Raw genomic sequence first — 24,338 nt, 5'->3', positions numbered from 1 at the left:
ATGATAGAGGGGCAGTGTTAATCACAGGGTCTAGCATCTAGTAAGTGCTTAGCAAATTGTGCTTATATTGAAAGCAGTCTTAGACACTTTGTATGACTTTTCCTTTTTTCCTTCCCAATAATCCCAAATCTCCTTATTCTATTGACCTTTTTCCTTGGTTTTTTGATTTTTTACCTCACCAAGGCTTATTCACTGACAATGCTCTCCCCACTTTCAGAGGCATAAGACTGAGCTGTAGTTTCAGTATTGTAGCCTGACTCCAAAGCATGCTGAGAAGGTTATTTGATGAAAGACAGTAGAAGCCCCATCACTTTGACACAGAAGTGAAGTGGTATGGAATCTACTGTCTCCCTCATCCCTCCTGATATTGGTGGGAATTATTCAAAGATTAATTATTGGGGCAATCTGATTCCTGGATCTGATTCCTGATTCTGGATCAAGACCATCCCCATGGAAAAGAAATGCAAAAAAGCAAAATGGCTGTCTGAGGAGGCCTTACAAATAGCTGTGAAAAGACGAGAAGCAAAAAGCAAAGGAGAAAAGGAAAGATATAAGCATCTGAATGCAGAGTTCCAAAGAATAGCAAGGAGAGATAAGAAAGCCTTCCTCAGCAGTCAGTGCTAAGAAATAGAGGAAAACAACAGAATGGGGAAGACTAGAGATCTCTTCAAGAAAATTAGAGATACCAAGGGAACATTTCATGCAAAGATGGGCTCGATAAAGGACAGAAATGGTATGGACCTAACAGAAGCAGAAGATATTAAGAAGAGGTGGCAAGAATACACAGAAGAACTGTACAAAAAAGAGCTTCACGACCCAGATAATCACGATGGTGTGATCACTCACCTAGAGCAAGACATCATGGAATGTGAAGTCAAGTAGGCCTTAGAAAGCATCACTACGAACAAAGCTAGTGGAGGTGATGGAATTCCAGTTGAGCTATTTCAAATCCTGGAAGATGATGCTGTGAAAGTGCTGCACTCAATATGCCAGAAATTTTGGAAAATTCAACAGTGGTGACAGGACTGAAAAAGGTCAGTTTTCATTCCAATCCCAAAGAAAGGCAATGCCAAAGAATGCCCAAACTACTGCACAATTGCCCTCATCTCACACGCTAGTAAAGTAATGCTCAAAATTCTCCAAGCTAGGATTCAGCAATATGTGAACCGTGAACTTCCTGATGTTCAAGCTGGTTTTAGAAAAGGCAGAGGAACCAGAGATCAAATTGCCAACATCCGCTGGATCATCGAAAAAGCAAGAGAGTTCCAGAAAAACATCTATTTCTGCTTTATTGACTATGCCAAAGCCTTTGACTGTGTGGATCACAATAAACTGTGGAAAATTCTGAAAGAGACGGGAATATCAAACCACATGATCTGCCTCCTAAGAAATCTGTATGCAGGTCAGGAAGCAACAGTTAGAACTGGACATGGAACAACAGACTGGTTCCAAATAGGAAAAGGAGTACATCAAGTCTGTATATTGTCACCCTGCTTATTTAACTTATATGCAGAGTACATCATGAGAAACGCTGGGCTGGAAGAAGCACAAGCTGGAATCAAGATTGCCGGGAGAAATATCAATAACTTCAGATATGCAGATGACACCACCCTTATGGCAGAAAGTGAAGAGGAACTAAAAAGCCTCTTGATGAAAGTGAAAGAGGAGAGTGAAAAAGTTTGCTTTAAGCTCAACATTCAGAAAACTATGATTATGGCCTCTGGTCCTATCACTTCATGGCAGATAGATGGGGAAACAGTGGAAACCATGTCAGACTTTATTTTTTTGGGCTCCAAAATCACTGCAGATGGTGATTGAAGCCATGAAATTAAATGATGCTTACTCCTTGGAAGGAAAGTTATGTCCAACCTAGATAGCATATTAAAAAGCAGAGAGATTACTTTGCCAACAAAGGTCCATCTAGTCAAGGCTATGGTTTTTCCAGTGGTCATGTATGGATGTGAGAGTTGGACTGTGAAGAAAGCTGAGCACCAAAGAATTGATGCTTTTGAACTGTGGTGTTAGAGAAGACTCTCCTTGGACTGCAAGGAGATCCATCCAGTCCATCCTAAAGGAGATCAGTCCTGGGTGTTCATTGGAAGGACTGATGCTGAAGCTGAAACTCTAATACTTTGGCCACCTCATGCGAAGAGTTGACTCACTGGAAAAGACCCTGACACTGGGAGGGATTGGGGGCAGGAGAAGAAGGGGCCGAGAGAGGATGAGATGGCTGGATGGCATCACTGACTCGATGGACATGAGTTTGAGTGAACTTCAGGGGTTGGTGATAGACAGGGAGGCCTGGCGTGCTGTGATTCGTGGGGTCGCAAAGAGTCGGACACGACTGAGCGACTGAACTGAACTGAACTGAATCTGATTCCTCCGCCAGTGACTTAATGGATCCCAAGAACTTCTCTCCCACTCCCTTACCACCCAGAAATTCTAATGCACAGGACCCTGGATAACCTGGATAATGGTAGAAAGGATAGAGTCTTTTTTTTTCTTTTTTTAACATTTATTTATTTATTTGGCTATGCCAGGTCTTAGCTGCAGCATGTGGGATCTTTGATCTTCATTGAGGCATGCCAAACTCTTTAGTTGTGGCATGTGAGACATAGTTCCCTGACCAGGAATTGAACATGCCCCGACCCTGACCCCCACATTGGGAGTGCAGAGTCTTAGCCAATGGACCACCAGGCAAGTCCCAAGAGGATGAAGATTGCTAAATAAACTGCAGTTATACCAGGAATTCAGTCACCTGTCTCTAGGGCCTCAAGATACTTGACTGTCCCTCTGAGCTGCACAATCGTCACCAGAGAATAAGTCACCAAAGCCATTCAACATCACTCCAGTTCTGCCTGGCAGTGTTATCTCCTTAGCCTTCAGATCCATTCGCTCTCAAACCAATGCTTCTGGAGTGAACAGAGCAAGGTTGAAATAGCTAAAGTTCCCTCCCATTGTGAAGGGCAGGCCAGCACCATGTCAGTGCTCATGTGTGTGGTACCTCTTATCATGATGCTTGAGTCAGGAGGACCTGGTTTTCCACAGCCTTTGCCACTAACCAGCTGTGTGACCTTGATCAAGTGGTCACAAGTCTCTCTCTCAAGAGAGATTTCTCTCTCTCCCTCCATTTCCTCATTGGTAGAATGGGACTATTAATAATATCTAAAAATACTACCTGTTATGTGAGAAAATGAAGTAATGCAAATTAAGCATCTGATTCTTTTGAGTCTCCTCAATAAATTTCACAATTATCCTCCTCATTGTTGTTGCAGCTGTTGTCTTAATTAACGATCACCACAAATTGACACTTTAGCTTCTGAATTGAAGGCAGAATATCCTTAACATGAAGAGTGCTTGAGGTACCACATCCTTTTGACAAGAGAGAACCCAGTCTTCTTGTGATCTTGTTACCTTCTAGCAGAAAGTGCTAGATGCATTGATATAGGCTTGAATCAGGAAGAAGGAAGCAGTTCTTTCATTCTGGGTACCCGTTGGTTTCTAAATCCTGCTGAATTGGGCTGGAATAGAAATACTGACTCAGAAAAGAAACACATGCCCTCATTTCCTTTATTCTTCTATGGCCTCAAGCTTTTCTCTCCTGCCCCAAATGGACTGGTTCCGCTGCTATTCGGCCACCTCCCCTTGCTGTAGGAGTTTCTGAAGGTCAGATGCTTTTCTTCTTCTGCCCCAATGTCAAGGAAAGTGTTTAGTATTTAGCAGAGCTCTGTGTATCATGGCTCAATCTGTGGCCCCCTAATTATCTGGGGTATCTTTCTTCCACCGCTTCCCCTAACTCAGCCACAGTTTTATGTAACTTACTTATTTTAAAAAGCGAAACTTTAGTGAGAAATATCTTGTATTTCCTCTCTTAGTAATACCAAATTTCAGCAAATTCAGAAATGAGGTGGCCCTGTTACCTTCCAGAACAATCCTATCAAAGTAGAACCAATTTAGATCTTCTAAAGGTCTAAGGGAAAAAATCTTAAGAATAGATTATTCATGCCAAGCTTGTTAGAATTTTTAGATACAAGTGGCCAAACCTTGTTCTGTTGTTCTGTGTATAGTTCTGTCATAAGCTTTGAAAGAATCTCATTCCCTGATCTTGCTTAACAGTGAAAATGACCAGGGATAGGAAAATATAGCATAAAGAATGATAGCAATTTGAGCACCCACATAATTACCATGCAGGGCAAGAAATAAAACCTCACCAAACTCCAGGAGCAACCTGTATTTACCCCTCTCTCCTTCCTAGAGTTAACCACTATATTGTCTTTTATTGAAATCACTCTATTGTTTTTCCTTACAGTCTTACCATTTGTGTTTGCATACCTAAACAACATAGTTTGTCTACTTTTGAACTTTATATGATGGAATCATACTCCATGTATTCTCCTATTTCCTTCTTTCACTTACTGTGTTTGAAAGTTCCATCCATGTTGTTGCATGTAGTACTATACTGTACAATTCACAGATGCTTAATTCATTGTATGTATATACACAGTGCATTTATGTCTTCTGCATTGATGGGCAGTGTCATAATTTCTTTACTTGTTAAGGTGGTTGGTGACATTTCCTCTTACAATGATGTGATGAATATCTTTGCAGACATTTGCTCGGGACAAATTTCTAACTATAGAATTCTTAGATTAAAGACTTTGGCCGTTTTTAAGCTTCCTCCGGGAATGGTTATACCAATTTTCACTTCCACCAGAAAGTACATTCCTGTCTGTGTCCTCACAGTCTTGCCAATGCTAGCTTATTTGCATTTGTTTTATTCATGCCAGTTTGATAGGAATAAGATATTCTCTCAAGATCATAGGAATTTCCATTTTGTCGAGTACAGTGAAGGTGCACATCCTCCCTCCTTTATGTTTATTGGCTATTTGTATCTATTGTTTGGTGGATTGTCTTTTATTTCCTTTTGCCATGGAACACACTGGTATATGTGGATTTTAATAACAGTTCACACTGGAGTTCAGCACATTTAGACACATTTCAAGCTGGAGCATTTGGGAAGCTCAGGGTAAATGGGGAAGAGGGAGGGGACTTCTCTGTGGCTCATAGATCTGTCAGGTGGGAGAGTAATTTGGAAGCTTATTGTTCAGAAACCAAAGAGGACAGTTGTGCATTCAGCCCCATGCTGGGGAGGAAACAATGCTTCCTGGACCCGAGGCCATTTGAGAACAAGGGGCCCTGCTCTAATTGAATCTGCCTTCCACTCCTTTGTGCCCAAGGAGTCTCTTTATGATGATGACTGCCTGGGCTTCAGAAGTGAGATTGGGGACGTGGAAAAGGAGAGAAAAGGTATAGCTTAGCTTGAATCTTAGGATTTGAATTACCAGCACCCCAAACTGAATTTTTACTCTTGTCCTCCCTGTCTTCATCCTTTCTTCAGCAAACATTTATTGGGCTCCTACTATGTGCTAGGCAGTGTATTGGGTGTTAGATGTCTTCTACTCTAACCCTGCAGTGTTTCACATCTCAGCGATCGAAAACTCCATCTTCTCACTTGAAGTGAAGAATCTGGAAGTCTTCTGTGCCTCTGCCCTTTCTGTAATATCTTACAGCCTTTCCACCAACAAATTCTTTCAGCTCTACCTTCAAAATATACCCACAGTCTTGAAAACAGCCCAAATGTCCATTAACAGGTAAATGGGTAAACAAACCATGATACCGCTGTACAATGGCATCATATTCAAGAATGAAAAAGAACAGACTGTTGATACATGCAAAAACATGAGTGGATTTCAAAATTATTATACTGAGTGAAAGTAGCCAGATGCAAAAGCGTACTGCAGGATGCTATTTAGGTAAAATTCCAGAAAATTCATACTAATTTATAGTGACAGAAAGCACATCAATGGCTGGGGGTAGAAGGAGGCAGAAGGTGTGACCAAGGGGCACGAGGAGAGTTTGGTGTTTATATTCATTACCTTGACTGTAGTGATGGTTTCACAAGTATAATGCATACCAGAGTTTACTGGTTGTATTTTAAGTATTTTATTGTATTTATTCTACCTCAATTAAGCTATTAAAAGCAGAAACCCAGAATCTGACCACTTCTCACCATCTCTGTTGTTACCACTTCATCCCTCACCTGTTTAATTGAAATAGCCCCGTGACATGCCCTTCTGGCACCTGCCCATGCTTTCTCACACTCTCTTCTTAACAGAGAATTCAGAATGATGCTTTTGAAAGGAAAGTGAGGTCATTTTACCCCTCTATTTAAAACCATCCAATCGCTTCCCATGTCTTCCCATCACACTGAGAGCACTTACCACTGTCTGACATACTGTGTGCTTGATGAATTAATTACCTGTCCTCCCACCACAGTGACATGAGCCTCGTGAGAGTAGGTCCATTTTTCTTCATTGCTGCATCTCCAGTGTCTGGAACAATATGTGTCACACAGAAGATGATCAATAGATATTAGTGGAATGAATCAATAAATATGGTCTCAGATGCAAAGAGTTCCCAGGCTATTGAGGAAGATATATGTAAATACAGGCAAAATATAGGGCAATAAGTTCCATGATAAAGGGACCCCCAATGGAAGCACCTAAACTTTCCTAGGGGTAGAGTCAAAGATGGCTTCCTGGAGGAAGTGTCATCTAATTTGAGACCCGAAAGACATGTAAGATGTCTTGGGGAAGAGGACATAGTTCCTGCCTTCATGGCATTCTATTGAATGAGCAAATATAGGTATATGTCACATCATGTGATAAGTGTTTTGTGGGGCTAAGAATGGGGGCTAAGGAGAGGGAGGCGGAGCCTAGCCCAGCTTCGGGGAAAGCCTGGCAACATTGAGAGAGTTTCTTCTAGGGAAGCACTTCCTGGTTAGGATGTATTCACATCCTTTCCCCAAATCTCCATAAACCCAGATTTGGGGGACTGTTGCCTGGATATAGACAACTGCCATAGGAACCAAGGAATTGATCCAAGATCTGTGAGATAACAATCATCACATTTCCCCATCATGCTTGCTTGCTTTTTACGTAAATTCTACTTCACTAATGTCCATATAGCCTAGAGTCTAGTCATTTTCTACCCTTTATGTGAATCAGAGTTGCTCGGGACCTTAAACAACAAACAACATGATTTAGTTCCACCCCAGATTGATCAAATCTCAATCGCAGGGTGGGGAGAGTCACCTAAACATGAGTATTTAAAAAATTCATTGTGCAGCTAGAGAGCTGAGAATGACAGATGTGATTCAAGGGTCAGGAAGAGCTGCCTTACCTGGAGTCTAGTCATCCATTTCTTTCTTTTTTTTCCATTCTTGCCTCGGGGCCTTTGCACTTTCCTTTCCTTCTCCCAGAATGTTCTTCCTTTGTTTTTTTTTTTTTCCCCCTACATCTATTTTCTTCTCATTCTGTACATGTCATTGAAAATGTTCATTCTTCAGGGAAGCTCTCTTTGATCCTCTCCTCTCATTATCTAAAATAGTTTTTATCTACTCTCTCCAACCTGGATCTTATCTTTCTATCACATCACCTGGCTGATTTCCTTCACAGCACTTACTGTAAATTGAAATGATCTTATTTACTGCAGTATTCCTAACACTAAAGAAACAAACCATTCAGTAAAGACCGAAAAGATCTGACATGCATAAAGCACAGTGTCTACACATGGTAAGGATTAGGAAATTGTTGCAATTATTATCAATGGATTAATTAGTTATTTGGCATAATATACAGGATTATTATGAAAAGGATTAGCCCTGGCAGCATAGGAACTGTTATGAGACACTATCTCATTTTTTATTGATCAGTTTAATGTTAAGTTCTTTGAAAGCAGGAACTATCTTGTGTACATCCAGAGCTTAGCACAGCACCTGGCACATAAGATGTTCTGATTTAGAAACTGTTTTATTGTGAATAATGGAATCCCCTTCAAGCTAGTATAGGCAGAAAAATTAATTTATTGGAAGGACAAGAGGGTTTCAGAGAACCCGAAGGTGGAAAGGTGAGTTGGGCTAGCAAGGAACTTGAACCAAAAAAAAAAAAAGAAGAAGAAGAAAATGACCAGGAACCCAGCAGTTTTCTCTTGTATTTCTCTAAGGCTACCTGATGTCTCTTTCTGTCTCTTTGCAAACTGGGTTTCTTTGCACCATGGGCACATGGTTGTGCCCAGCCCAGGCTTTACAATGTTTTCCACTTCAAACATCACACAGAGATTAGCATCTTGATTCTAAATTCTCAGGGAAGAGAAACTGTGATTGGATTTAACTCCTGCCAGGCATTCACTCTTGGGCCAATCAACTGTGCTAGGAATGGGGGTATGGGATTATGTACCCTGCTGCTCTAAAGATTGGAAGTGTCTCTTGCAATATGGAGGTCTTAGCTCCAATTCTCATTGAAAGCAGAGCTTGTGAAAAGGGTTTGCATGCAGATGGTTTGGTTGGGAAGAGATGTTGAGGAATGAGAGAGGGGAACTTGGAAGAGTCAAATAGATGGAGGGAAAGCCCGTGCAAAGATGTGTTATTGAGCTGATGTCAGAAACTGAGGTTCGTACTCAACAGATCCTGGGTTTGAAATGTGTAGAATGCACCTCAGAAATGCACTCCCGAGAATGAGAGAGGAAAGAATTTATTCATCAGTTCCTGGTGTCCTTGGGTCAAAGGATTGCCCCAAGGGATGTTATCTTCATCTGATTTCCAGTTTTATAACTGCACCAAAATGGCCCTTAGGTCAAAGCCCTAGAGGAGAAGGCAAGAAATACAAGGTACAGCTAAAGCAAGGTGCCATCAGTATACACCTGCGAGCAGGTGATTTGCTGCATCAATGGCTAGAGTCAAAAAAGCTAGTCCAAGAGGATGTGAGACAGAGTAAACAAGTGGTCTAGTAAGGAGATGTGGACAAGATGTCTAAGAAGAGAATGTAAGTGTAGGTGCAAAGGGGGCATATCTCCAGTATCTACTCTATGAATGTTTTCTGAATGAATAAATGAAGGGGATGTGATGGAAAGGTTCTTGGAGGAAGTGAGATTTTAAGATCCTTCCCCTTCAGTGTCTGAAGGATGAATCTGGGGACTGTGTAGACAATGATCATCTATTCTCAAGTATTTTTCTACTGAGGACAATCAATTTTATTGATAAGTCCATGATATTTTAAGAAAGGTAGATAATATCCTTCATTTGGGGATGAAGAACTGATCTGGAGATGACAGGCACACTAGCATGGGTGCACAGTGTCAGCATCAAGGCCAAGTTTAGCTTTTCTGTCTGCTTCAACCCCCTACAAGTTATATGGCTGCAGTTAGACTTACAAGCATATATGAAATACCAACTTCACCTCCGTGTTCATACTCTTTCCACTGTGTATAGTTCAGCACAGTGAATGCAGTGGTTGTTAGGACCTAAAGCAGTTTCTAATTTTGTTTCATTATGAGTGTGAATGCGACCCTTAGGACCCATCCCTACGGCCTTAGCTAAACTTACTCTTTCAAGCTGTGAAGAGACGAGATAAAGATCTGAATGGAGACTCCAGTTGGCGGAGGGCCGGGCTGACTCAGCCCTGATAAACCTGCAGTCAAAAAATCAATAGAGCTTTCTCAAGAGTTGCCATTATCCAACAAGGAAAATTTTTCAAAAATAAATTGCTGCATGGCATAAAATCAGATTAAGTAGATAACAGGTTTTGCTGACTGGAATGTTGGGGATGGCCCAGGAGGAAGAGAATTAGTGATTTAACAAGCTCAGTTCTCCTGCTCATGCTAGTCAAGTGTTTACTCTCTGGCTGAACAAGAGAGGGAGAGCAAAGGTGAGAAAACAAATTCTCATTTCTGTTTGACCTTCACCCCTCAGCTGACCCAGCCCTGCACTGTAGGCTCAGCTCACCACTGTTTCATGGTGGGCTTGCAGAGAGGTTCACTGCCCTAGCCTTGAAGCCATGGTTCTTAACCAGGCTTCACCGTGCTGTGTGACACTGGGCAAGTTATTTCACATGCCTATGGGCCTCGATTTCCCAATCTTGAATTGGGCTTCCCAATGACTGAGGCCAAAGGAGAGTTACTTTGCAAAGGAAATTGTTATGTTGTTAGGAGAAGAAAGGACAGACATTGAGTAGTAATAAACCACAAGTGTGTACGAGTTACAAATCTGATACTTTCAGTCTAAATGCTAGCATTTTCAGAACCTTTAAAAATGCCTCCACTGAGGTCTTCTCATGGGAATACCAGACCACCTGACCTGCCTCTTGAGAAACCTATATGCAGGTCAGGAAGCAACAGTTAGAACTGGACATGGAACAACAGACTAGTTTCAAATAGGAAAAGGAGTATGTTAAGGCTGTATATCGTCACCCTGCTTATTTAACTTCTATGCAGAGTACATCATGAGAAACGCTGGGCTGGAAGAAGCACAAGTTGGAGTCAAGATTGCTGGGAGAAATATCAGTAACCTCAGATATGCAGATGACACCACCTTTATGGCAGAAAGTGAAGAGGAACTAAAAAGCCTCTTGATGAAAGTAAAAGAGGAGAGTGAAAAAGTTGGCTTAAAGCTCAACATTCAGAAAACTAAGATCATGGCATCTGGTCCCATCACTTCATGGCAGATAAATGGGGAAATAGTGGAAACAGTGTCAGACTTTATTTTTTTGGGCTCCAAAATCACTGCAGATGGTGATTGCAGCCGTGAAATTAAAAGATGCTTACTCCTTGGAAGGAAAGTTATGACCAACCTAGATAGTATATTGAAGAGCAGAGATATTACTTTGCCAACAAAGGTCCATCTAGTCAAGGCTGTGGTTTTTCCAGTGGTCATGTATAGATGCGAGAGTTGGACTGTGAAGAAAGCTGAGCACCAAAGAATTGATGCTTTTGAACTGTGGTGTTGGAGAAGACTCTTGAGAGTCCCTTGGACTGCAAGGAGGTCCAACCAGTCCATCCTAAAGGAGATCAGTCCTGGGTGTTCTTTGGAAGGACTGATGCTGAAGCTGAAACTCCAATACTTTGGCCATCTCATGCAAAGAGTTGACTCATTGGAAAAGACCCTGATGCTAGGAGGGATTGGGGGCAGGAGGAGAAGAGGCCGACAGAGGATGAGATGACTGGATGGCATCACAGACTCAATGGACATGAGTTTGAGTGAACTCTGGGAGTTGGTGATGAGCAGGGAGGCCTGGCATGCTGTGATTCATGGGGTCACAAAGAGTCGGACACAACTGAGCGACTGAACTGAACTGAATTGAAATGAGGTCTCCTCTGGTTAAAGTTAACAAAAGGATTCTCAGAGCCAGGGGGCCAGACTGAAACCAGAGAACTTGTACAGAACAAACTAAAACGTATCCTCTGTGAGTACTCATCCGCCTCTCTGCTCCTCTGGGCTCTGCTCCCTATCTGGTGTCACAGTCAGGTGCTGCAGGTGCTTATCTAGCTCAGGCAACTTCATAGGACATCATGTCTTGCCTCTTTATAGTGCCATTACTCCCCAGACCCACCTGACTGCCCCTCTTTTCCCTGGTTCCTCCCTTCTGGTTAGCTCAGTCTTGTTGTTAATAACAATACTTTAATTGTTGGCCAACATAAGTCTGCCCCCACCAAATCAACGTGGGATGCTTCATATGGGCTGGAAGTCTGTTCTGAGATATGCTCCCCCTTGTTACCAGTTGATGCTCTTGTGGGTGGGTATGGTTGCTTTTCATGGTGGCTCAAGGTGGCATCATTCCATTAATAATCCATGTGAATGGAACCATACACAACCCCACCGACTCTAGGCAGTGTCTCTGCCTTCAGCAGCTAAGAAGGAGGAGGCTGTTTTTCAAGTAATTGTGAGACATTTCCAAGTACAGCTGGTCCTGAGGTCAGGTCTTGCCCACTTCTGATGTTTTGTACCTTCCTCTACTGGTGGCTTTTTAAAGTGTCAACTTGGCCAGGCTAAACTACACTTCCCAGAATCCTTTGGTTTTCAGTGTGTAGGTCAGGTAAGGTGCTTTCATAGCTCACTCATGTCTTGGGTTCACCTCACTGGTATGGGGCCACCTCATGGATCCTGCTTCAGCTTCTTTGACTCCTGGGCCAGGGGTGTATTTGGCCCTATGATGAAGGGTACCAACTAATCCTTGAGGGCACCCACATCACCAGGGTCAAAGGCAGTGCGACCCAACATGGCTCGAGTCTGTGTCCTTGTGGGTGCTAGTTTGTGCTCACAGACTCCAGTTTGTCCTTGCTCTCTCTCATTCCGCATCTGTCTGCCCTTTGGGACTGCTTGTCCTGAAGATTTCAAACTTCAACATCAGATGCAAAGACAATGGCCTTATGGAGACTGTTTAATCAATCACAACTAAGTAAGGTCACATTCCTGGGACAAGTTCTTTAATATATATACACCTCCCAGTGGATCTGCTTCCTTGATTGAACCCTGGCTGGAACACCTACCAGGGAAGTTTTATTTCTAGAAGATGTGTGCTTTGGGTCTTATTTTTGATTCCACCAAAGAAGAACCCTGATATATATACTTGGGGGCAAGTAGTTTATCTGGGAGCTAGTTCTAGGAAGCAGAAGTGAAGAACAGGGAGAGTGAAATCAGTGAAATCATGAAAAGCCAGCAAAGAACGTATTATTTACAAGCTGCTGCTGTAGGCAGTGGGGCTCAAGTCCCCTAGTGCATCTGAGATGTGTACATACTTATCCACTAGCTCTGGTCACCCATTTAAGGGTTGCCCTGAGGTTTACTATCCCATGGTTTCAGAATTCACCTTCTTGAGGCTGAGTGGGTTCTTGTGGTGTTAGAGAAAGCTTTGAGGCAGAGAGTTTCTGGATTTGGGGCAGTTGTTTGAAATTGAATGGTGTCAGTATGCCCAAGCTACTGAAGTCACAGTCATGGTTGAGCTTGAAAGGCTGTGACTTGGGCATCAGAAGCATCTGTTATCCCTGGCAAAGCCATCATTTGCAAGATCAAGTCTCATAGATGCCAATGGGTCAGGAGGAAACATAAAATGGCATTAAACTCATACTTAAAAATGAAAATAAATAAAAGGTCTAGAGCTTTCTAATGTTCTATTATGAGATTTGTTATGAACACACACACACACACATACACACTTTTCCTGACTCTCGTTTTACCATCTCTCTAATTCCTAAATTACTTTCCTTCATCCTTCTAGCAGCTCTATTCTCTGCTAAGCAGATGCTTCTCAAACTTTCCAAGAAGCCCTCTCTAGCAACCTAAGTGAAGGCTATTAAAGGGCCCATCTATGGCTTTTTAAAAGTAAAAGGAATGCTTCATGTTTAAAAAATGTAAAACTGATATGTTTAAAACATGGTAGCTCAGCATGTTAGGGGCAAGACTGTGACTAGCAAGTGGTTGTTGGTTTGCTATTCACAGGGAAGGGTCAGAGACTTGATGGTTTGGGCAATGCGTGTCATTTAATGCTGCATTTAATTATCATCAGGTCAACTGCAATTTCTTATCCCTATTTTCCCACCCTGTGACCTTCACTTTTTTTGTTTTCTACTCCAGGATCAGTGACAAATCAAATAATCTATCTTAGTCTCAGCTTGGGACTCTGGTGCCTGTCTATGTCAGGATTGTGCTTTCTAGGCAGGACAGCATTCCCAGTGGGAATACTCTGGCAGGGACAACCTCTTAGATACACAAGGTTTCCATTTTCCAAATGGATACTGACTTGGATATCTAAATGGGCATCAATGACTATCACTTGATGCTCAGAACCTCCAACCTAGGTAGGAACATCAGGGACAACTCTTCACGGGATAGATGAGAAAGCTGAGGCCCTGGGAGCAGAGAGGAATTATCCAAATCCCAACAAAGCATTCGTGGCCCTGCACATAGTGGGCCCTCAATAATTATTCGGTTATTATGAGAAATAGATAAGTATCACGGTTAAGAGCACAGCCTTTGAGGTCAGACAGATTGGGGGTCACACTCTGCCTTTCACTAGATTAAGTGCTATTGGGCAGGTGACTTAACCTCCCTGAGCCTCAGTGTTCTTGAGTAAAGTGGGAATAATAACAGCACTTGTGTGTATGTTGTTGAGAGAATCCAGTAAAATCATGAGCTGTGTAGAATGTTTGACAGAAAATAGAAATAACTGATGATGATAATGCAGAATTAGCCTGACCTGGGCACCTGGGAACTTACATCATTCTTTATCTACCTGACCTCTAAGAATTTAGCAACCTTCCCATCCACTGGCAGGTAGACAGGAGAAGAGGGCTCCCAGTGCTATTTTTCTGCCCTGCTGATAATTGTTTCTTATACAAGCCAGTGTTTTATTGATTGGTCATTGATCTCTGCATGGGACCAGGGAAATACTTGGGCCATGAAGACACAGGCAGCATTTTCCAGGCCAGGGGTCCCCAGTGGGTGTCAGGGCATCACCTGCTGGCTTGAATAAGTGGCCTCTGCCCTGCTTAGGACAACTTCTCCATTAGAACCAGCTGCTTCTGTGGCCCCCTCCCTCTTGTGCCCCTTTATTGCTTCCATCAACCCTTCGCCTGCTGTCTTCGTTTGACCTTTAATAAGCGCCACTTTTGTGCAGAGCTGCCAATGAGTTATTGCCGAGTGAGCAGCTCCCCAGGGCAGGCTACCTCCCGAGCCCCTGGCCTCACTGCAGCTTGTAAGGGAAAATTACATTTTGATCTACATTTCCCATTTCTATTCTCTGTCACCTGGCTTTGGAGACAAAAGGAAGAAAAGAATGTTTCTCTCTCTCTCTCCCCAACCCTGAATTATGTCTCTGTGCTCTTTCTTCCCTTTCCTCTTTCTGTATTCTGTACTGATGGTCATTTGTGGAAGATAAAGTCACTGGGCCAGTTCTCACCTAGGTCATTCTCCCTTGGACACTGGGGTCATCAAAGCCCAAGAGGTCATACAGACTTTTCCCAATTCCCACTTTGCCATCTCTTTAAATCCTAAATTTCTTTCTTCCATTCTTCAAAAAAAATTTTTTTTCTGTAGTCCCCTTCTCAGGCAAGACTACCTGAAAATCAGCAGATGGATTTTGAGATGAATAAACAAGCCCTTCTTCCACAGGCCTTGTGGTGCCCCTAGTGGTTGGTTCTCACTACACCCTCTACCTCTTCTTCCTTTTTCCCTTTTAAAAATTCAGATAAAAGTCACATAGCACAAAATTCACCACTTAAAACCATTTAAAAATGTACAATTCAGTGGTTTTTAGAATATTCACAATGTTTTGCAATCATCATCACTATCCAATTCCAAAACATTCTCATCACCTCAAAAAAAACATCATACCCATTAAGCAGTCTATTCCCCATTCCCTCCTCCCCTCAGCCTCTGGCAACCACTGATCTGCTTACTGTCCCTAGTGGATTTGCCTATTCTGGACATTCCTTATACATGGTATCATATAATATGTGGCCTTTCACAAGTGGTTTCTTTCCTTTTGCATAATGTTTTTGAAGTTGATTCATATTTAGCATGCATCAATGGTTCATTCTTTTTATGGCTAAATACTATTCCATCGTGTTGAAATACCACCTTTGTTCATTCATTCAGGTTGCTTCCACTTTTTGGCGATTATGAATAATGCTTCTATGGGCATTTGTATATAAATGTTTGTTTGAGCATATGTTTTTGATTCTCTTAGCTAGAAATGAAATTGCTAGGTTTTATGGCAGTTCTGTGTTTAACTTTTTGAGGGACAGCCAAATCATTTTCACAATGACCAATGAATCTATTGATGGTGAGTCAGTTAGTGTGGTGAAGGGCCTAGAATTGTGTCATCTGGGGGAAAGATAACATTATTTTGGGAGAAGGGAAATTCTCCATGTGAACCAATGTGGTTAAGTCAGACTGAGATATTAGGGTGGTAATAGGAAATGAGTTCAGAGAGCTGACCTCAAATATACGGAAGGTAAAGACTCTGTGCTGCTCTTCAAGAAAGAAAACAAACAAACAAACAAACCTTGAATGCTAACTACTTCTTATCCTCCTGGTCTCAAATGTTACTTTTTCCAGGATGTCTTCTCTGAACCTCCTCCTCGCCACCTCCAAGACTGAACAAGGTCATCACACTCTCTTGTCTCATCTCCACTTCTTTAAAAACTTTTGTGAAGGCAGGTGCAGGTCCAACTCATTCTCTGGTGTTTCTTCAGTACCAAGAACAGCTCCAGGCTCACAATAGGTGTCTAATGTACCTTTGCCTGATGAAAGAAGAAACAAATGAGTCAGGACGTGGAAGTTTAAAAAGAAACAGATGTGGATTCCATTAAAACACTATGTAATATTGAACCACATGCAACATGGGCTGCTATGAAACAAGCTGCTTCAAAACTGCTGGCTACACAGATCCCACTCTTTTGCCTTCAGGTCCCATGAATTTCTGTGACATCAGTGCTTTCTCAAACCTGTGGCTTTATCCTGCATTCCTTTTCCTTCTCTCTGCATTTTTCTCCACCATAGGGACCCAAATGGTCCTCTAAAGAGGAGAATATAATGGAGTAGAATTGATTTTCTATCTGCTATGAAAACAAATACAAGTCAGAATATTTAGGAGATAGCCAGAAGCATAGATTTTTGGCTCCTCTTGAACTCTCAAGTATTTATTTCCTTAATAACACTTACTATATATTGAGCACTTATTAAGCACAAGACACTGCATTGTAAACTCAACGTGTAAATCACCCATCCTCAAAACAGCTCTGCTAGGTGGGAATTATCTCCAAACATGAGACCTCCCAGTTTTTTTTCCCCAACCATCTTGAAATTCAAAGCTAATATCCAGCTTCTAAAGGAGCTGATCTAACCAGCTTGGTAGAGGCATCTACAGTAGAATCAGTCAAGTGACCCTAGATAGTGGAGCTGAGTATCTTCTCACACCGCTCAGAGTGACTTGAATGATTCTTATAAACAGCTCAAGATACTGGATGTGACATCTGTGTTTGACTTAGTCCTGCAAATATATAACACCCAGAAAGCTCCAACAAGCAAAGTTAAGGCATTAATTGTATTATCCTTCTTTTTTTAACAGTCTCAAATAAAGGGAAGTGACATTCAGAAATATCTCCTAAATCATTTGAGAGAGATTCAATTATGTTTGCTGTTATTAGTGTTAACTGTACTTTGAGGAATGCGAATTTTCAAAAAATTGGTTACTTGAATATGATTTAAAAAAAAAAAAAAGTCTCTCCCTAATTGCGCAAGCAGTAGTTTCCTCCAACTTTCACTGGTGGAAGAATTCAAGCCCTGAAGCTTAAGGTTTTCTCTGGGCAATTAGGTTACATTGTATAAGGTCACAAGAGAAAGTGTGAGAGTCCTGATAAATATCTTTTACATAAAGCAAAGGTGGCATCTAAATAAGAAAATCATCAAAGACAGGTTATGCATATTAAATTATTGATAATGGGTCATGTATAATTAATCTTCGTGCATCATTCTTGGCTCCCTGAATGTTTGGGTCGATCTGTGCAAACTTCCAGGTAACTAGTCAGAGTGGTAGGCTTGAGGGTTGTTCTTAAGGAAATCCAGTCTCACTGAAGTCACGGGTGAGGCCAGGGGCTTTATTCAGGGTCCCTTTGATTAGAGTCAACAGAAACCCATTCCAGTGAGTTCAAGTGCAATTGAAGCTTTGCTGTGAGATTCAGATATCTCATGGGAATCCAGAGAAAGCAGAACAGGGGGCCTCAGGAAGGGCAGGGAGAATTCCTGGAACCAATAGGATGCTGGTTGCAAAGAGATTCCTCCAATTGCTTGCCATGCGACCTCAGGTGAGTTACTTTACTTCTCTGTGTCTCAGTCTAAACAGGGAGATGATACTGTATGTGCTTCTGTGTCAAGTATAATATTAAATGGGATACTGACTATGCCGTACTTAACACATACTATCTGTTCAATAAATGTTAGCTGTTCTTATTGTTATTGTTATATTTTTCTACATTATTTTTGTGCAGCTGCTCCATCTGCCTTTTGCTTCCTCATGGCTTCCACCTTCACAGTAGCCCCTGAGTCAACATGACTTTCTAAGTTCTAGTGTCTGTGACTCCCTGTCCTCTTAGATCAAGTTGATGAGAGGGGAAATCTGTTTGACTCATTACATCCAAATCACAGCCCCTGCCAGCCCGTGGCTGGGATCCCTCTGAGTCAGAGACCCTCTCTGGTCCCCATGTCAGGCGATGGGGTTCACTCAGTGGAACTATGGGTGAGGAGCCACCCATTAGGGGGCACAGGTGAGCAGCAGATGACAGGAGCTTGTCTAGAAGCACGGGTGAGGTCACTTCTGGCTGGGAAGGAAGAGAAGCCCTGTAACGGACCGTGTGGACAGGAGTGTTTGGGGGGACAGTGGTTACCAGTGTAGCTGATGCACGCATCAGGGGTGAACCATCATGGTGGTTACAACTTAATTAGATATGGAACAGAAAAAAATGTGTGTGTGTCCCTTCTGAGGGAGAGAAGACAAGAGAGAATTTGATGAATCTGAGTGAAGCATACCTGAGTGTCCAGTAAACTATTCTTTTAATTTTACTGTAGGTTTGAAATTGTTCAAAGTTTTAAAAAATGGAGGAAAATACGGCTAAGGTGTTTACCAAATAAAGCAGATATTTTCATAATAAATTCAAGTAAATATATAAACATACAAATGAATAATCAGCAAGCAAGCTCAGGACTCAGCAAATTCCAGATTTGCTTACCTACTCTGTGAGTGGTTTTTTTTTTTCCCCTCTCTGAGCCTCCATTTCTACATCTGATAAATGGGCTCATAATACTGCCTCCTGACCTATTGAGGGGTTTCATTAATTGATAGATATGCAAAGCAGGGCAGATAGTCAGCTGATAGGCATTGGGATAGCTGTGCTGGTTATTTGCAGAGAACGTCTCCTCTGACTGGTTGGATTGTCCCACTTGATAAATATGTCTCAATATTGTTCTCACTAACTGGGACATAGTTGGAGCCAATTTCATGGGTACTGGTTCTAGTCCCATCATCACTATCCTGATTGTCTTCATCATTATTCTTGAGCCCATCAGTCTCCCCACCTTGGTGGCAGGGAAAGAATGAGACTTCAGGAATAACTGCTAGATTTGGGATAGAGGCAGGTGACCAAAGCTTTGGGTATTTTAGGCACCTCAGAGATACTATGCCATCCCAGTGTGAGGTAGATGAAGAGATTTCATTAGTGTTTCATGCTGGGCAAAGTGTATTCCCCTGGGCCAGAAGGCATTAGCTCTATTTGCAAACTAAACACTGGTAGAAGCTGGGAGAGGGACAGAGGCTGTAGGGAGCTGGGAGGATGAATGCTGATTCTTCGGCCTGTGTCCCTGGGCTGGAAGGAGGGGGTGTTGGGGAGGGGGCGGGTGGAGAGGGGCATGTTTTGGGGTGGGCCCCCAGGTATAGTTGGGCTGGCTTCAGAGGTGTGTTTAAAAGTGCTCATGCTGTTATAATCTCATGTTTCTAATCTCTCCATTGTTGCCTCAGCATCCTTCAAAATAAGCTGGATAAGTACTAGTTTAAACTGTAAATAGATAGATGGATATATGGGTCTGGATGGATTCAGTTGATAGATGAATCTGTGAAATGTGAAACAGCAAGAAAGAAAATAATTGAAAAATGAGCTGATAGGTAGATTATTTTTTCCAGCTTTATTGAAATATGATTAACATGTAACATTGCGTAAGTTTAAGGTGTACAGTTTATTTGATTTGATACACCTATATACTGCAAAATGATTACCACAACAAGGTTAACACATCCTTCACCTCACATAATTATCATTTTTTTCAGTGTTTGTGGTGGTGGTATGAATGTTTGAGATGTACTCTCCTAGCAACTTTAAAGTCTACAATGTGCGCGCTCAGTTGCTCAGTTGTGTCCAGCTGTTTGTGACCTCATGGACTATACCCCTCCAGGCTCCTCTGTCCATGAAATTTTCCAGGAAAGAATACTGGAGTGAGTTGTCATTTCCTACTTCAGGGGATACAGTCTAACTGTATCCACCATGCTATATATCAGATGCCCTACGAACTTATTCATCTTATGTTTGTACGGTTTGTACAGCATCTGACCAGCTGTTTGACCAGCGTCTCCTCATTTGCCCCACTCCAAAGCTCCTGGCAGCATCCTGTCCACTCCCTGATTCTGAGTTCAGCTTGTTTAGATTTCATGCATAAGTGAGATTATATAGCATGTGTCTTTCTGTGTCTGACTTATTTCATTCAGCATAATGCCTTCAGAATCTCTCTATGTTGTTACAAATGGTAGGATATCCTTTTGGGGGGGGGCTGAGTAATATTCCAGCATGTGTATATATATTACATTTTATTTATCCATTCATCTGTTGACAGATACTTAGGTTGTTTCCATGTCTTGGCTGTTGAGAATAATTCTGCACTCAACATGGGAATGCTGGTATCTCTTCACAATAATAATTTCATTTCTTTCAGATATACAGGAGTAGAATTACTGGATCATGTGGTAGGCCTACTTTTAGTTTTTTGAGGAACTTCCACGCTTCTTTCCATAATGGTTGTACCAGTTTATTTGCCCATCAGCAGGGCCCACTTCTTTACATCTTCACCAGCATTTGCTACCTCTTGTCTTTTTTTTTTTTTTAAATAATAGCCATTATAACAAGTGTAAAGTGATATCTTATTGTGGTTTTAATTTGCATTTCCCTAATTATTAGTGACATTGAACACCTTCTCATGTACTTATTGGCCATGTTTATTCAGATCCTCTGTTCACTTTTAAATAGGATGATGACGAGTTTGCTGTTGAGTTTATGAGTTCCTTTAACTCAACAGATATATAGTTTGCAATTATTTTCTCCCATTCTGTAGGTTGTTTGTTTGTTTTGTGGTCACTTATACTGTCTAGAAGCTTTTTAGTTTGGTGTAGTCCTACTTATTGATTTTTGCTTTTGTTGCTGTACTTTTAGCGTCATATCCAAAAAATCCTTGCCAAGACCAATGTCTAAAGGATTTTTGCCTATGCTTTCTTTTAAAAGTTTTATGCTTTCAATTTTTTAAAGTCTTTAATCCATTTCAAGTTAATTTTTGTGACCTGTGCAAGACAGTGGTCCAATTTCATTCTTTAATGTGTGAATACCCAGTTTTCCCAGCACCATTTATTAAAGAGACTGTCCTTTCCCCATTTGAATGTTCTTAGTTGCCCTGTCACATATGAATTGGCTGTATTTGTGTGGGTTTATTTCTGGGGTCTTTATTCTGTTCCATCTGTTTATGTGTTTGTATGCCAATACCATACTGTTTTGATTACTATAGCTTTTTTTTTTATTACTATAGCTTTTTAATTATAGTTTGAAATCAGGAAGTGTGAAGCTTTGTTCTTTCTCAAGATTACCTTGGCTATGTGGGATCTTTTGCAGTGCCATATGAATTTTATAATTTTCTTTCTATTTCTGTGAAAAAAAAAATCACATTGGAATTGATAGGAATTGAACAGAACCAACAGATGGCTTTGGGTAGTATGGTCAATTTAACAATATTAACTCTGTGGATGAATATATTTAAATGAACAAATGAATGAAACAGTGAGGGAATGATTTAATGCAGGGGTCCCAAACCTCCGGGATCTAATGCCCGATGATCTGAGGTAGAGCTGATGTAATAATAATAGAAATAAAGTGCAAAATAAATGTAATGCACTTGGATCATTTCCACCCCCAGTCTGTGGGAAAATTGTCTTCCATGAAACCAGTCCCTGGTGCCAAAAAGATTGGGGACCACTGATTTAATGAATTAATTGATGAATAATAAGAAGCAGTAAGTTTCTCTCCTTTTCTTAAGGACTTCTCAAGTACCAGACATTCTGCTATGCAATTTACATACATTTAAATCTTGTTTATTTCTCAGAACAATCTTGTAAAGTAGATACCATAGTTATTCCCATTTTCTATATGAGAAATTGAGGCCTACAAAGGTCAGATAACTTGCCCAAGATCACAGAGCCAGGAAGTAATATAGTCAGCATCTCAATGAGTGCTTTAATTTCTGCCTTCAATCACAAGGGCCCAGGAATGTGTGAACTTATTTTACTCCATAGACAGATGTTGGCCCCAGTACCCCAATTCAGCTTAGAGATTCATTCATTCATTCTGAAAATATACAATGAACACCCACCATGATGCAGGCAGTTTTCTAGGCACCAGGAATATATTAAGGGACAAGGAAGAGTGATAATAAGCAAATGCATGTGTACTGTCACACAGAAGCAAATTTTATGAAGAAAAACCAAACATATACAGATTTATAGAGTGATGGAGAGGTAGTAGTACAGAGGGGAGCTATTTCATAGATAGAGTAGTCAGGGAAGACCTTTCAGAGCAGATGCAAAGACCTGCATCATGTATAGTGAGTTAGTTATGCAAAGATCTAAGGGAGAGTGTTCCAAGCAAGCTGTGCTGCTACTGCTAAGTCGCTTCAGTTGTGTCCGACTCTGTGCGACCCCATAGACGGCAGCCCACCAGGCTCCCCCATCCCTGGGATTCTCCAGGCAAGAAAAAGGGCAGATCAAATGCAAAGGTCCTGTGGTAGGAATGAGCATTCAGAGAATTCCCTGGCAGTCCAGTGGTTAAGACTGTGCTTTCACTGGTGAGGCCCCAGGTTCTGCCCTTAGTAGGTGAACTAAGATCCCACAGCCATGTGGCACTGCAAAAAAAAAAATTTTTTTTTAAATGAGCATTGCAAGTGTGAAGACTAGTGAGGCCAGAGTGTTCAGATTGGTGTGAGCAGAGGGAAGAGTGATAGGAGCTGCCATCAGAGAGGGAGATAGGTGCCAGATCTTTATTCTTGACCTTCTAGGATAAGATCCTCCAAGTATAAGGGATATAGGTTTTGTTTTAAGGAAGAAGGTATGTCTGAATTAGATTTTAAAATGTCACTCTGGTTGCTGTAGATTGTTCCATCACTCTTGACTGCAATCCAGTGAAACAATTTGGTCAGCTAGTATAAGAATGAAAAACAATTGTTTGTTGTCCTTTGAATGATTTCAGTGGTCATGCCCCTCCTCCTCCCTCCCTTCCCCCTTGGGGACTCCTGTGTCGTTGGTTCTGCCACCTATTGGCACCAGGACATTTGCTGGAACCACCCCTTCTTCTTATGCTCTCTTTTCTCCTGGGGACTCTTGGTATGGCTATTCATTCCAAAGTTCCATTCAGCAGAAAAGAGAAATGACAGCAATGTATAGGTACAACAGTAAGGGACTGGTTAAGCAAATCCATTTATGATAATGCTTTTGACCATCAAAAATGATGCTTGGGAGAAGTAATTGCTGATGCTATACCAGTAGTAACAATAGCTACTCAAATATCTATTATGCAACAGACTTGGCGTTAATAACTTACATGTTTTACTCCATTTAGTCTCCTCAACACAGAGAGATCAATTTCACTTTTGTCCCCAGTTTATAGATGAGGAAATTAAGGCTTAAACATCTTGCCAAAAGAACTAAATAGTACATGGTTCAGCACGAGTAAAATGCAGGTCTATCTGATTACAAAGTCCATGTTTTTAACTGATGCCATCTGCCTCCCATTGGAATATAATTGTGCTGCATTGCTAAGTAAGAAAACTGATTATTAAATAATAAGTGCAGCCTCCAGCCCATCTTTTTCAGTACCAAAAGAGCATGCAACAAAATATTAAAAGTTGTTATCTCTGGGTGGTTAATTATGGGAGATTTTTGCATGTGATCATGATTTTTGTAATTAGAGTTAAACAAAAGCAATAAAAGGTCTCCATGTGTTTTTCTCCCCTACTTAGCCCCTCTCTCCCTCCCCTGTGGTCTCCAGACTGGCTCTGGGTTTCTCTATGAATATAAAGCTAGCATGGCCTCTTCCCCTTGGCCTTCCAGCTTTGCAATTTCAGCACAATTGTCTAGATTGCTTCAAATTTTGCTAGCATTCTAGATGCTGAGTTAGTTGCAAATTTTTCACTTCCAAAAACAAAAGTGTTGTTACTTAGCTAGAGGCTTAAATAATAAATCTGCAAATGATCCAGCTCCCTAACGTTTTTGCCATCTAGGGTGTGGACTGGGGAATGACCATAGCACCTGGTGATAAGATCACTTAATTTGCTCACTGAGGAGGTGGACCTGGGCTGTCAATCAGTCAGTTCAGTTCAGTTCAGTCACTCAGTCGTGTCCGACTCTCTGCGACCCCATGAATCGCAGCACACCAGGCCTCCCTATCCATCACCAACTCCTGGAGTTCACCCAGACTCACATCCATCAAGTCAGTGATGCCATCCAGCCATCTCATCCTCTGTCGGCCCCTTCTCCTCCTGCCCCCAATCCCTCCCAGCATCAGAGTCTTTTCCAATGAGTCAACTCTTTGCATGAGGTGGCCAAAGTACTGGAGTTTCAGCTTTAGCATCATTCCTTCCAAAGAAATCC

The sequence above is a fragment of the Bos javanicus genome, chromosome 17 (genome assembly GCF_032452875.1).
Source record: "Bos javanicus breed banteng chromosome 17, ARS-OSU_banteng_1.0, whole genome shotgun sequence".
NCBI lineage: Eukaryota > Metazoa > Chordata > Mammalia > Artiodactyla > Bovidae > Bos > Bos javanicus.
Note: the sequence above shows the minus strand (reverse complement) of the source record.